This window comes from Puma concolor, chromosome A1 (genome assembly GCF_028749965.1).
Source record: "Puma concolor isolate L17-30 chromosome A1, mPumCon1.1.hap2, whole genome shotgun sequence".
Taxonomy (NCBI): Eukaryota; Metazoa; Chordata; class Mammalia; order Carnivora; family Felidae; genus Puma; species Puma concolor.
Genome location: NC_141667.1, coordinates 165,072,798 through 165,088,635, shown reverse-complemented (window position 1 = coordinate 165,088,635; position 15,838 = coordinate 165,072,798). Strand labels below are relative to the sequence as shown.

The 15,838-nt window shown below is 46.3% G+C and overlaps 1 long non-coding RNA gene across 1 annotated transcript; it reads left to right on the top strand.

Annotated features, from left to right (window-relative positions):
- The first annotated feature begins 2,225 nt into the window (after positions 1–2,225).
- Positions 2,226–3,205, top strand: LOC147584629 (uncharacterized). Its single transcript, XR_015255697.1, has 2 exons — positions 2,226–2,456; positions 2,994–3,205. It is a non-coding gene; the product is annotated as an uncharacterized LOC147584629 (long non-coding RNA).
- The last annotated feature ends 12,633 nt before the right edge of the window (positions 3,206–15,838 follow it).

Here is a 15,838-nt window from a genome sequence, read left to right as displayed (position 1 = left end):
GATCATTCTAATCAGACACAGTCTCTCACACCCCTCCGCATTCCCACTGAACTTTGCATTCTGTAATGACCTTTATTGTTTTCCAGATAATATAGTTTAAGCTTCAAGGTATGGTCAAAAAACCAAAAGTTACACACATGTAACTTACACATCTTGAGTTTGGACATACCCATCACCACAGTCACGATGCTAAACATAGCTCATTTCCAAAGACTTCCTTGCGCTTGTAGGTTTGTTTTTGGTTCTGTGGTAAGAACGCTTAACTTGAGATGTATCCTCTTGTCATATTTCAAAGAGTACAATAGCATGTTCTTAACTACAGGTAGATTTTCTTAAACCCAGAGACTTTTTTTTTTTTTTTTGGACGTAGCGTCAGCACTCGTCAATACTTAATCAATTGATCCACTTAAAGATATAGGAAGAGTCTGGCTAGGGTGGGGAACAGTATCCAAACTCACTTTTTTTTTTTTAATTTTTTTTTCAACGTTTATTTATTTTTTTTGGGGGACAGAGAGAGACAGAGCATGAATGGGGGAGGAGCAGATAGAGAGGGAGACACAGAATCGGAAGCAGGCTCCAGGCTCCGAGCCATCAGCCCAGAGCCTGACGCGGGGCTCGAACTCACGGACCGCGAGATCGTGACCTGGCTGAAGTCGGATGCTTAACCGACTGCGCCACCCAGGCGCCCCTCAAACTCACTTTTAAAACAACCTAGACCCCTTCTCATAAGTAAATATCTGTAAATACCCATAAGTTGATTATAACTTTATCTGCTCTATTTTTGAAAAGTCATTGGATTTAAAGTGTTTTTACTGCATGTTACCTGCATGGTTCAATAGAATACCAAAAAAAAAAAAAAAAAAAAGAAGATTAAAAAAAAAAAAACCCAGCCTATATCTTTGCACACAGATGAAAATCAGGATAAATGTTAGCTCAAGAGAGAATCAGAGGTTGTAGAATAACACGTGGTGACACGTGTAAGAAAAACATTTAATTTCTAGATTTTTCACTGGGATTCTAAGGCAAGCGGAATAAAGCAAATTGTACTCCAAGGGAAAATAGAGGTAGAAAGGTAACAGAGTTCTTGGAAACAACCCACAGGAGGCAGAGAAGAAAGGGGCTTGGAGGAAGCAAAACATCGTAACAGTTATGGATGTAATATTCACCATACGTCCCATATGTTTTCAGATTACAACAGAGCAACTGTTCCCTTCAGCCCATTTGCAAGTGGACCTAACGACTCAGGCCCTCCGAAATCAAAGGGTGTAATCTACTATAAATCCTGCCATGCTAGATGGAACGAATATCTGTCAGATTTTTTTACTTAAACTTCTCTTCCTTTAAGAAAGCAGCATCTGGCTCTAAACTGCACATTTAATTGAAAAATCCTTTAATAGCAGCATTAATTTTCATCATTTTGCATTCCGGCAGTCTGTGACAAGGAGACAGGAGCTGCATGCGTTCAGGCGGCCAGACTGCAGAGCGGAGGGAGTAGGGCGCAGGGGAGGGAGAGGGGAGAGCTGGGGGAAGGGGGGCGGGTATTGTTTGCCTGCAGCCCTGCCCTGGGAGATCAGGTGCCGGGGGGGACAGGTCAGAAGTAGGGAATAAGAGTTCCACGGTTTTTGATGGAGGTCATTCCAGCAGGACAATGCACTTGGAGTTTATCAAAAGCAAACCGGGCACGTTGAGAACGTTGAGAAGGAGAACTGGACAGTAGTGACAAAGGCCATGAATTCCAATCCGAGGCTAGGACTTAGACATGGCTCCAATCGCAGTTTTTAACCGTCTCATGTTTGCGTTCTCGTCGGACTCTATCTCAGGGCCTCTCTTTCCCAATGGCTTCTTTCCAAGGAAAGGATCAAAACGGAACCTATCAGAATAAATGAGTCCCACATGCCACACGGCCGCTCCCATCCCTGGTGGGGGTGGGAGCTGGGTGGAGGGGAGGCTGGAGGTCCACTGGCAAATTCCTCTGCAAAAGGGGAGGTACCACAGCAATACACCTGCTAAAGGGGAGAGTGGGGAGGAAACCAGCAGCCTGAGGGTGGAGGGAGGGAACGGAGGCAGGAGAGGAAAGCAATCTGAAGAAAGCGCCCCTTCTAGGGAGGCTGGGTAAGCACAGAAAAATGCCCCGCTTTTGTTTGGCCTTCCCAGTGGCCGGGAACCTGCAGATAAAAGGCCAGCCTTTCCCCCTAGAAGGGCTACAGGGCGGCACTTTTGTTTGTGAACCTCACACACCCTGGGGTGGGGATTCCTTTGCTGTTGCCGTGACCAACCCCGTCACACTGGGTTACAAGTCCTGCCCTGGCCCGCCCTCCTCCTGCTGCCTTCAAATGGCCCAGATTTTTTGCTTTTGCTTTTCAGGAGGGCGAGAACTTTGTTTTTTTGAGGTTTCTAAGCAGATGATCTAATTTTGAAGTGCATTTCCCTCAGTGGCCCAGCAAATCTCCATGAAGGTACATGAAGAATATTTTATTTTTGTATTCAGGGCTTTTCAGAGAAGTTCCTTGTTTTATTTAAAAGCTGTGTTGGGGGGGGGGGCATTAGCGAAGCATAAAAATAACTGCTTAACAAATGCTGCAAAATGGGGACTAGAGTAGGTGGCCCCCAGGGTGGGGTGGGGTGGGGGAAGAATGTTCTTGGACTTAAATATTTTCCTAGCTATCTTTCACAGAAGCTAATAAGTAACCAAAAAATTTTCAGAAAGAAAAAGAAAAAGGAAAATCTTTTTAGAAGTGCTCTGTGGTCTGACCCTTCTTCAAATCTAATTTTATTGATAATGTTGGGTGACCAGTCATTACCCTACTCAAAATCCCATCAGTGGACTGAAAAAAAAAAAAAGAATCAAGCCAACTAGACCACGCCTGGCTTTCTGCTCAACTTCAGAAACGTTCCAGTTCCTTAAGTGACCAGGTGATGACATTAGAATTGAGGCTACCTCAACCAGCGCATCTCCCCACCCCCATCACGGTCCCTCCATTCCTCTGTTCTAGAACAAAAGCCCCATGGGACAGACTTTCTCTCAAAGTGTTCATGATGGCTAGCCCCGTTCCTGGCATACCAGAGGTGCTCAACACATTTGAAGAGGAGAAGCGGGATTATTTGTACATCAGATGAACCCAAGTCCTAAGATAAACATAATTCAGCATCCCGGAAGACTTGAGGAGAAAAACAGCTGTGTTATTTTTAAAAGGATATTAACTCGTATTTCGTTTTTCTCCCTGTGTGTCAGATTCCTTTCTTCCCACCATCAAGTTGGTAGTGTGGGCTGAGCCTATTTTCCTAAGGGCTGCACAAAGGTCATATTCCAGCAAGAACCAAGCATGTGGTTTCCAAAGATACTATATATCTAACGTAGCAAAATATCCTTGCAAAGACACACGAAGGAAAAGGAAATATTTCTTAAGATTAGATGCTCCGGGCTGGCTGGCAGCTGCTAGGAGTTCTCTGGATGGGAGAGATTTCCCAGGCTTCTCCCAGAAGCCTGGGGGCAGGTCACTAGGGATGATTCCAGGCAGACTCCATGGGTGGCCTAGGGAAGGTGCCCACATAGAAGGCAGAATGACCCCTCAGGATAGGCAGCAAAAACTGATTGAAACATGGCCTTCCACTTCTAACACTTTGACTCTTAAGGTTCCCCTGGACACAGGTATAGAAGGGGGGGCGGGGGCAAGGAAATCAAACACTGAGGTCAGGGTCACGCAAGAGGACCTAAAATTGGGGTATAAAAATAGCCTTCTTGCTTCAGTCGAGTTTGTGAATGGAGAGCCACTCCGCGTGTAATATTTTAAAGCAAGCGCGAATGTGCTTCACGTGACTTTATAAAAGGAAACTCCTACTTCAAAGAAACCTGTTCCTTTTGGCGAGGACCCCTACCCCACCCGACTGTAAGCGTGAGGACAGCAGAAACGGTTTTGCCCGTGATGTCTCCCCAGGGCCCGCGTGTTGCTTCATTTAGAGAAGGCGGTAAACCGTTGCTGAATGAATAAACATATTTATAACCGCCTCTTCCGTTTGGGATGATTCAGGAGAGAATCCAGATACTCTTAAAAGGATGCAGGGGCGCCTGGGTGGCGCAGTCGGTTAAGCGTCCGACTTCAGCCAGGTCACGATCTCGCGGTCCCTGAGTTCGAGCCCCGCGTCAGGCTCTGGGCTGATGGCTCAGAGCCTGGAGCCTGTTTCCGATTCTGTGTCTTCCTCTCTCTCTGCCCCTCCCCCGTTCATGCTCTGTCTCTCTCTGTCCCAAAAATAAATAAACATTGGAAAAAAAATTAAAAAAAAAAAAAAAAGGATGCAAAATAGACATGCACGCTAGGTACGGGACTACAGTCCACTTTAAAAATAGGATTTCCTTTAGGCAGATTCGCATCATCAGCATGTAAAACTCTTGATGAGGACACAGGATCTATCTCCTTGGGCTACCGTAACAGGATACGACAGACTCACAGGTGAGTGGCTCACACAACAGGGGTATACTTTCTCGCAGTCCTGGAGGCTGGAGGGCTGAGGTCAGGAAGCCCACACTGTAGGGAAGGACGTTCACACCTGAACCCGGCTTATGGAGGGTCGCCTGCTCCCTGGACCCTCATGTGGCTTTGCCTCTATGTTCTTCTTAAAGGGCCCTTCATCCCATCCTGAGGGCCCTACACTCCTGGCCTCATTTAACCCTAATTACCTGGCCAAAGCCTCCCCTCCAAATATCCCATTAAAGGTTAGGGTTTCAGTTTATGGTGTTGGGGGTTGGGGACACACAGGCAGAGCTGGGCGCATTCAGTTCACGACGTGAGTAGATCGCACACCCACTCACCCTTTCTCAGTCAGTTGCAGCCAGCCCAGGATCCTTCGCCCAATAAAACAAGAGCTCCGTGGCTTTTATGCGTTGATTTGTTCTTTCCAGCCATTCTGTATCCCAATGGCTTTACAGAAGTGTATCTTCGGGATACCTTTTCTTTTTTCCGTTTTTACTCCAACTAAGAAGACAATCTGAGAAGCTTTATGGCCCAGCACATGTCAGTACGAGGCGAGACAGATGTTCGGTATGTATTAGTATAGACATCACTTTCTTCTGAACAACAAACCACAAAACAGGGCAGCGTGGAGAAAGTAATACGTGCACCTTGAACAGGCAGCAGAGGAAAGATTAAGACACAGAACCAGGGAGAGAGAGAATATTAAAAGTAACAGAAAACCAAGTTGAAAAGGGCAGGAAGGCTGCTCACTGCTCACTGACTGGGGAAGGCAGGTGGGGGGAGTCCCATGCCATAACCAAAAGGCAAGGGCACCACCTAGAAAACACTGGTATGGCCCCACCATGCACACCAGGCCAGGTATGTGTCATCACCCTTGCTCATCGTCTCCGACAAAACCAAGCGTGGGTATTATCGGTGGTAGGATCTGCCGCCCGCTTTCACCACAACTCTTCCATGGTCTTTCCATCAGCCCACGCGTTGACTTTGCCCGTCTTCAGCCCTTCTGCTGTTTAAACTTGGTTTTCTTAGTCTGGCGCAATCAGACCACAGGCGAAGAAAAGGCGAAGTGGCTTACAAAATAGGTCTTCCCCCAGGGGCGCCTGGGTGGCTCAGTTGGTTGAGTGTCTGACTATGCTTCAGGTCATGATCTCCTGGTTTGTGAGTTCAAGCCCTGCATCGGGCTCTCTGCTGTCAGCGCAGAGCCTGCTTCGGATCCTCTGTCCCCTCTCTGCCCCTCCTCTGCTCGCATGCTCTCAAAAATGAGTAAACATTAAGAAATATGTCTTCCCGGGGCACCTGGGTGGCTCGGTCGGTTAAGCATCCAACTTCGGCTCAGGTCACCATCTCGCCGTCCGTGGGTTCGAGCCCCGCATCGGGCTCTGTGCTGACCACTCAGAGCCTGGAGCCTGTTTCAGATTCTGTGTCTCCCTCTCTCTCTGCCCCTCCCCTGCTCGCTCGCTCTCTTCTCTCTCAAAAATAAATAAGCATTAAAAAAAATACATCTTCCCCCATCACCACCCCCCCCATCTACCCCAATTCAAGCCTCTCATCACTCTAGAGTTACGGTAATAGTTTCCACATCAGTGGCCTTCCTGCCCCTGCTGTCTGTGAATACACGTCTGGATTAATCTAATTAAAACACCGCATCTATCTGTCCCTCTACCATTTGAGGATTTTTTTCTATAATAAAAAAAGAATGGAAGAACGAAAGAAATAAAGAACAAAAGAGAAAGAAAGAAAGAAAGAAAGAAAGAAAGAAAGAAAGAAAGAAAGAAAGAAAGAAAGAAAGAAAGAAAAGAGAAAACAGCAGGGGGAGGGGCAGGAGGGAGAGAGAATCCTTTTATTTTTTAAAGTTTATTTATCTATTTTGAGAGAGAGTGAGAGACCATGTGAGCGAGCACAACTGTGGGAGGGGCAAGAGAGAGAATCCCAAGCAGGCTCTGCCCTGTCACTGTCAAGCCCTATGCGGAGCTTGAACCCATGAATCTTGAGATTATGACCTAAGCCCAAGTCAGACACTTCACCGAATGAGCCACCCAGGAGCCCCAGGGATAGAGAGAGTCGCAAGAGAACTCCCCACTTAGGGCGGAGCTTGATGTGGGGTGCAATCCCACGACCCGAACCGAAGTCAAGAGTCAGACATTCAATGGACTGAGCCACCCAGACTCCCTCAAGGAGTTTTTTTTTTTTTTTTTTTTTTCAACGTTTATTTATTTTTGGGACAGAGAGAGACAGAGCATGAACGGGGGAGGGGCAGAGAGAGGGAGACACAGAATCGGAAACAGGCTCCAGGCTCTGAGCCATCAGCCCAGAGCCTGACGCGGGGCTCGAACTCATGGACCGCGAGATCGTGACCTGGCTGAAGTCGGACGCTTAACCGACTGCGCCACCCAGGCGCCCCATCAAGGAGTTTTAATAATACTAACTGCTCCTCTAAGAAACACTTTATATCGTTTGGACTAGCTTTCAAATTCCTGCTTCCATTCGGTCAACATATTTTAATTGAATGGTCACTAGGTTCCATTTGCAGTTTTAGGCGCTGGAGACTCCGTGAGGAAAAGGGACAACGTACCGTCCCATTTCGTGGAGTTTTAGATACGTTAGCCACATCATCACGGAGGTGGAAACCGACAATAAACCCATCACTACTTTTGAGCTTTTGTTCATTTTTTTTTCTTCCCACCTCCCTTTTAATACTTTCAAATCCATCGATATCCTGGGAGCCCTGGGACATTGTAGACATTCTAGCAGGGCGTGGGAAAGTGAGCGATGTGGTCTCTGCCCCCACGGAGCGAGCGGCCGCTCACAGGGCCTCCTTGCCCCCAACAGGACTTGCCTGCCAGGACCAAAACAGGTGTGAATCTTCTGGTGTATGCACTTCGTTCCTTTTTCTTACTGGGTTTACTGCTCATTTTAGTAAGCAGGGTCACCTCTCAGTGTCATCGCTTCACTAGAGGAGAGAAGCCTTGGCCCGCAACAGTATACGGACACAGCCAGGCTTATTTCCAGCTCCCTCCAGCACCTAAACCAGCGTCGTCTGGCATATGGTGTGTGGTCAACAGATATTTGTGGAACAGAGGAGGAAATGGATGAATGCATTGCCATTCTCAAATGGTACCACTCTAAATGCGTAACTATGGGGGGAGAAAATACAATCATGTCATTAGGTATGGGAAACCATCCTAACACTAAATATTAGGAATAAATACCAGATACAGCGGAAGACAAATTTTATACTGTTTCTGTTCCCAGGAACTTTGGGGCTTTATTTGATAATGCCTATACGTCATGATGACAGCTCATATTTAAGGCATTCTTAGTAAACACTAGCTATTGTTCTAAGCATATCACCTGTATGATCTGATCCTTATGACTGTCCCGATGTAGGTATTGTTGTACCCATTTTACAGAAGAGAATGCGGAGGCGCAGGGCAATGTGCTGAATCCCAGATCAGTTACTAATTAGAACCGCCTATATTGAAGCTGCTTCCGGTAGGATGGCAGGGGACCACGGCCATAACCATCAGTCCCTCTTTTAGCCCCAAATCACTTCTCGAACGTAGGATACGTTAGCACTTGATAGGCTGAATGAATCAGACTGCCTGCTTTAAAGGATATCCCTTCCTCGTGAGGAAGACAAGATTTTTGTTCAATGAAAAGTAGGCTAATGAAGTCATGACTGCAGAGGTCTGAGAGCCCGGGCTACAAGACACATCAGCCACCACCTGAGAGGTCAGAAGGCTCTGGAAGAAAAGCCATATTTAGGGGCGCCTGGGTGGCTCACTCAGGTGGTAGTCCGACTCTTGATTTTGTTAATTCAAGCCCCACGTAGGGCTCCACACTAACAGTGTGGAGCCTGCTTGGAATTCTCTCTCCCTCTCTCTGTGCCCCTCTGCTCATGATGTCTCGTCCCCTCTCAAAAAAACAAGTGTTTTTTGTTTTTTTTTTCTAATGTTGGTTTATTTTTGGAAGAGCTAGACCCAGTGCGAGCAGGGGAGGGGCAGAGAGAGAAAGAGACAGAGAATCCAAAGCAGGATCCAAGCTCAGAGCTTCGAGCTGTCAGCCCAGAGCCTGATGCGGGGCTCAAATTCATGAACCATGAGACCGTGACCCGAGCCAAAGTCAGATGCTTAACCAACTGAGCCACTCAGGCACCCCTAAAAAGAAGAAAGAGAGAAAGAGAGAAAGAGAGAAAGAGAGAAAGAGAGAAAGAAAGAAAGAAAGAAAGCTTAAAAAAAATTTTTGAAAAGCCGTATTTAGGCTGCGTTGGGGGAGGCAGAGAGAGTATAGCACATCGCACAGTTGACCGGGGGTTAGACCTCCTAGGCCACGGGGACAGCATTTGCAAAGGCCAGCAGCCACAGGAGCATGGAAATTTTAGAAGATGTGCTACTTGTTTCGTATGGCTTGAGCAGAGACATCCATGTGCAGGGATTAACCTATAACGAAAGGCAATGTTTACCACATGGACATCTTTGTAGGTCATGGGAAGGATGGGGACTTTGTCTTGATGGGCTTTACACAGGAGAGGGATGTTGCCAGAGATGCCTGGTGGGAGGTGGATGGGAAGAATGGAACCCCCAAAGCCAGCGAGCACCGAGAAGGACGCCCAGGTGAACAGGGCACACCAGACGTAGGCTTGGGAAGAGAGGCTATGAATAAACTCATTAAGGAGGATGAATCCTCCGACCCACAGACCCAATGCCTGGCCAAAAAGGCAGGTAGAAGAGCCCTGAAACCTTGTTTGAATTCTGAGTGTTTGAACGAGTGAGCATTCTTTCCGTCATCGGAAAGTACCTTCTTGGGGGTGCCGAAAGGAATTCGAGGCCATTTTTGAAGGGTTATTGTCTACATGCTGATGGCCTTTAGACAGGTATGCAGACTCCATCTGAAGTTTTTACAGGCGACTCTTGAAATCGAGATCCAGATTTGACGTCATCAGCAACTAGGCGGTCGTTTGTGGGTCCAGCATTGGCCCCTGTGCAGAGAATACGACGAACTTCAAAGCAGTGTCAGAGCATCAGGCGAAGCTCAGAGTGCTTCTGAGACCGGGGCCCCACATGATGGGACAGATCGTATCCTCACAAAGGCAACCCCGGCGGGGACAGAGGTGGACGCAACACAGAGATGTGGAGAACGCTCAAGGAGTGGGACACGGCATGGTACGTGAGAGGGAACGGCAGTGAACTTGAGTGCAGACAATCAAGAAGCATGAAGTCACGCATTGGCAGACATCTTTCGGGTCTTACATAGGAGGCTTTTCTCCCTTGAGATTTAGAACCTGCATTCGATTATGAAGTTTATTGAATTCCAAGTCAGAACAGGTATCAGACCCGTTATCCGAGCCTCCCAAGAGAGTTAAGTCATTTGTCCTAGAACGGAAGCTAGTCTATGTGGCAAACCGGATGCGGATTCTCACCATGCGGTCACGTCCGCTCACTGCCAGTGAGGACCCAGGCCAGCAGACGGGTTCCCAAAGGCCCCAGGCAAGGCATTAAGGATTTGGAGGATTTAACCACTGTCCAAGGTTTGGCCCTCAGCTTTACAAGCATCTACTCGGGGGCAGAAGCACATTTTCCAAGCTCATTAAACTAATATAAAGCAAGAATGCCAATTTAATAATTTCAGAGAAATAAAAGTACCACACACACTCAACATGCCCAGCACATTCTGCCCCTACGGTGAAGCTATAGAAAAACCAAGTCATGATCAGGGACCCCCTTCTTTGAGATCCCGAGACTTGCTGCACGGGGACCTGAGAGTATTGCATGGAGCTTGTTCTAGGTCATAAGTCAACTCACTCATTAGCTGGAAGAATTTACCACCGCAGAAACCAGAATCCTGGCAGACCCACCAAGAGGAAGCCAGACTCCAGTCGGAATGTTCTTTGGGAGCAGACTCAGAACCAAGGGGTTAAGAGAATTGGGGATTTTAACAGCATCTGGCAAGGAGGCACCAAGATGCCCACTCACAGAAGAGAGCGTTTCTGGCATCGGGACTACAACACGGGGGGCCACTTGGCTAATAAATTCACTTTTATCAGCAGGACCCCTCCCCGTGGAAGGGTCTCTTCCCTAGAGGGAGGCTATCAATACATGCTTGTGAGACTGTCAGAATCGGTCACAGACCTCTGTCGTCCATCAGTCAGAGCTGGTTGTCTAACAAACACTTTCCTCCAGTTATGGAAAGGAGTCTAACCGGGGTTAGAGGGGTCCAGGCCCAGAAGCCATGTGGGTTCTTTGGACGGTCATTCTGCGCATCCACACTGGGCTTTATCTGAATGTTCAACTATAAGGCCACCACTGAAGTGTATTTCCTTCCCTTCTAAGGGAAGGTGGTGGTGGGGGGGGGGGGTGGGTATCCTTACTGTATCCTTTGGGACTTAAGGAACTCTGTGCAGGAATTGAGACTCAGCCTCCCAGGCTGAATCCCAGCCTGTGTTCTTCCCTCTGCCGTCGCTCATTTGCTCCACCAACTGGCTCAAAGGTTTTACACAATTGGATCTTCCACCTCTCCCGGTCTCTGGCTCTGGAGGGTTCTCTGAGCAGGGGGCTGTAGGATTACGGGGAAGGAAACTAAAAGGAGATTCCACTCCTAAGGACTTAGTTTTAGATCTGCATCCTTAAGGTCTGATTTAGATTTGAACCCAGCTGCTGGCGTTTGTGAATCTTAAGTTGCATTAAAAGTAGACATGACATTCAAAGAGTGAGGAGTAGCTAGTCTTTCTGTCTTCCTTCCTGCCCGCCCCCAACCCCAGTGATTTTTGGAGTGGGATCTCTGGACCAGCAGCAGGATCACCCAGGAACTCGCTAGAAATGCAGAGTCTCCCGCCTCTCCCCCTCAATCAGACGCCAGCACTGGCTTTAACAAGGCAAGAAGCCCTCCGCGGCATTCTGTGCACCCTTGCATTTGAAAACCGGTGCTCTGGCCTTTGCACACGTTACTAACCATTAACATTTTAATAAGAATAAAATGAGGGCAGTTATAGTAAATTGGCTCGGAGATGAAGTTGTGGTTATCTTTGTATCAATTAGGTCATAGTTGGTTAAGAATTTAACCAAGATAATCTGCTTGTTTTCACTTAGCTAAGGAATCCCTGACCCACAGTATCTTAGAATAGCCTAGAGAAGAAGTCAGCTGACACTCTTTGGAAAGGCTCAGAACCTTTCGACAGGCAGAGGAGGTCAATGGGTTTAAAAGAAACCTGGCTAGATTGATCAAAAGAGATCATTTAATGTCCTCTGGTGCCACTTTTCAACATCCTTTCTCTCAAACCCTTAAGTAAATACATTGATCTCCATAGCTTTATGTAAGAGTCAAGCTCCAAGTAAATGCTACAAGGTTTCCTTTTCTCAGTGACAATTGCACACTTCACAGATAAGAAGACAAAAGGTCCTCAGAAAGTAAAAAAACGTGAATGACATAAAAAGGAGTAATTTAATATCATGTTAACTCATTCTATATGATACAAGGTAATGCTGCCTCATGGCAAAGACACGGTGCAAAGTACTCCCATATGATTTCAGAACCATTAATAGGAGAATTCCATATTTTATAACATCAACAAACCAGATGAACCTCATCCACTTAAAGTAGAGAACAGTGAAAAGAACAAATGTCTTGTGAAGAGTGGAAATGAGAACAACGTGTGTGAGGTTAAACAGTGGAAATAAGTTGCGGATGCGATGCATGAAATAATTCTTTCTGCAATGCCATTTCTGCATTTGGTTTATAAGCATGTCAGGGTGTGCAATCCAGGCATATTTCAAAAAAAGAAATACCAATCCATATGACGGGTGGAGAAAGTTGCCGCATATAAAGCGCCATAAAAGACTCATTAAAACGAACTTTGAAACGCCTCTCTAACCAGAGTATACGTATGGAAGATGCGCCTGTAACGTATTTAGACCTGCTCGAGCTTTTATCATTTTTCCCAACTATCTGACCTAAAGAGGTGGAGAAAGGAGCTTAAAAACAAAAGAAAGCTAATACGAAATTTTAAATTGCTACCACAAACAGTAAATGTGCTTTGGTTTACCTAGGCTGGTTTCTCATGTTCTGGATGTTTATCATCTAGATAGGTATTGTATTAGATGCTGTGTTAAAGAGACCACCCTGATTTGCACATGTGCGCGCGCGCGCACACACACACACACACACACACACACACACACACAGAGTTTCTGAAACAAGGAGCAATGGTGTAGAGCATTCTTAGGTACTCCATCATACAGAGAAAATGTAAGAACTTCATAAAAGTGCAACAAGTCTAAGATCTGTCTGATAGCATGACAAATTAAGGAACTGTTGGCTCAGGAAGGTAAAGGGACTTCTTCAAGGTCACAGAGCCAGGGATGGTTAGATCCAGGACTTGGCATTCAACCTAGTGAATTTAAATTTTTTTTAATGTTTATTTTTGAGAGAGAGAGAGAGAGACAGAGCACGAGCAGGGGAGAGGCAGGGAGAGAGGGAGACACAGAATCTGAAACGGGCTCCAGGCTCGGAGCTGTCAGCACAGAGCCCGACACGGGGCTCAAACTCACAGACTGTGAGATCGTGACAGGAGCTAAAGCTGGACGCTCAACCGACTGAGCCACCCAGGCGCCCCTCAACCTAGTGAATTTATAGAGAAGCCCGTGCTATCCCCTTCAAAGTGGCCACTTAGGACAGCGCTAATGGGACAGCTGGGGATGGGTTCCCTGCACGCTGGCCTCCTGGAGAGCCCCAGGCAGGTCAATCGAGACCAGCACTAGGCATTCAGTCAGGTCCAGGGCTGAGCCAGCAGCTCAAACCAGTTTCTGCCACAAGTCCTACACTCAAGTCGTCTGGTTGTACCAGTGGAAGGACTGGAACATCCCCCATTATCTCCTATAACTTTGGGGTCTCTCTTCCAGCATCCCTGTGCCAAGGTCTCATGTTGGCCATGCTAGGTGCCTGGGCACTGGCCTAGAATGCATTGGAGTCCCACCCCGTCCGTTACTCCAGTCTCACTCCGAGTGTTGAGAAAGAAAAAAAAAAAAAACCCTCCCCAGATCCCACGCCCCCCCGTAGGTCTGGCAAGTGGGATGCATGCACATTCACACATGGGGCTTCATGACTCGATCATCCCTGTCCTACTGTCATTACTAAAAGCTCTACCATATTTGAATTTCCCTTTTGAGTCATCCCCTAAGCCTTTCTTTGGAATACTATCAGTAATGGACAATCTTCACACTTCGGGTTTTATTTCTGGAAGGGGGGAAAAAAAGACCACGGTTGTTCAGAACCAAGTTTTGTGAATAAAGGGGAATAATGGAGCTGTGTGATGCTAGTTGGTTGAACTAAGTGATGTACTTGGGAAGAACTACGTGGATTATGTTGTTTGGTTCATAAATGGACTCTGAAAGCTATTCTAAGATCAGATCTGAGTAACAGCCGGCATCAAATTCTAAATCTTCTAAAGAAGGGTATTTGAAGGACAGTCTTCATCTGCATGGGGAAGTTTTGAAAATGCTTAGGACTCAATAGATTCTATCCACATTGCAGAGATGGAACACCTATGAACTACTTCCTACCTAGGAGAAGCTCCACACACCCATCTGCTTCACAGAAAAATGTGGCCCCTTGAAACATTAAACTAGTGCTCCCTATGGAATCATATGATATCTCCATGCAAAATGAGATACAGCAGAAATATTGCTTTTACCAAGAGTTAGAAACCCAAGGTTTGGGACAAGTCTAAGTAACGCTTTCTGAATCGGTGCTTCCATAGATCCAAGCACGAACACGTGACAACCCAGTCAATGTTTAAGAATTTTCCATTCGCTATTTAAGCTACACCTCACACAGAGGTTGGTAGAGCCAGCTGGGCAACCCGTTGCCTCCCAATTGCTAAGAGAACAGGCCAACCTGCTGTCTCACACAGATCCCGAAGTCCCTAAGTCCGAGCCCCAGAAAGCAGATGAGGCAGCTTCACCCCCAGCTGCCGCCAAGTTCTCCGTTGCATTTTCCCTTCTCTGGTTTTCTAGGAATCTGAACCCGGAGGAGCTGGTGAGAAGAGAATCAAAGGGTAAAAAGGTCAATTAAAATCGAGTTTAAACTATTAAAAGTCACATGAACCGGAAATGGTACCAATAGAAGTGGCTAAGTATCAGACCTCAACTACTCAATATTAACTCAATATTAACATCCCCTTTCTGAGGAAAAGGATTCCAGTGGAGAAAACTCTATGGACTCCGCCTCCATATCCTCCGAGGCCCTAAACTATTCGATAGGCAACGTTGCCTTCCTCAGGCTGGTCTTCTAGTCTCTTCGCTTCTGTTTACTTCAGCCTTCCAGCTTTATTGTGCAGATTTCAAAACCACTTATCATTTAGCTTGCAGTGGAAGGCCTTCTCCTTGGTCGTTAATGATACCCCTTTATTTGTATAGATTACATGGGACTTATCTGGTTATAAACTTAATAGTTTTAGTCCAACACTAATGTTACTGCTACCTCTTATACTCACCCAGCAAATGATAGCCATCTATGTGGATCCAGAAGGGAAGCCAAAATACAATTCTGACATTATTGTCGAAGTAGAAAGGAAATTTACGTTTAGAACAAGCAACTACCACTCTCCACTCCCAAAGAAGTAATATAAATCCTAGAATAGGCTTTACTCTTCTATGCACAGACTTCAAAGAATTTACAGTCAAATACCCTTTTTAACTAAAAGAATCAACTTTTGACCAAACCAACCTTAGAGCAAAGGATTTTTCTTTGTTGGTTTTCTGCATATAAAAGGGACTATTTTTTCATAAGCTTTTAATTTCGTGCAGGATTCATCTTAAAGATTCACTCAGGCATCATTGTGATATTGAAGAGTGGGTGCTCTCCATCTTTATTTCTACTTGGTCATCCTTCAAGTTTGTTATTATTTTTTTTAATGTTTATTTTTGAGACAGAGAGAACGAATGGGGGAGGGTCAGAGAGAGAGGGAGACACAGAATCCGAAGCAGGTTCCAGGCTCCGAGCTGTCAGCACAGAGCCCGACGCAGGGCTCGAACTCACGGGCCGTGAGATCACGACCTGAGCTGAAGTCGGACGCTCAACCGACGGAGCCACCCAGGCGCCCCATCCTTCAAGTTTATAATAACCATTTCCAAAGGGATTCCTGTTTTAAACCTGTACACTCCTAGGATTATTTAGGAAACCCAAGAATTTACATTTTTAAAGATTATCCTGAGGCTGACTGAAATTAGATCTGCAGTTAAGACAAAAATGCTTCAAAGATCTTAAAACTATCTGGACAGGCAAACCTGAATGATCTGCGCGGATTTAACTTCAACATAAGTTGGTAGTCCGTGTTGTTCTAAGAAGTGGAGTGCCATTCGCATGTTAAATTCTGA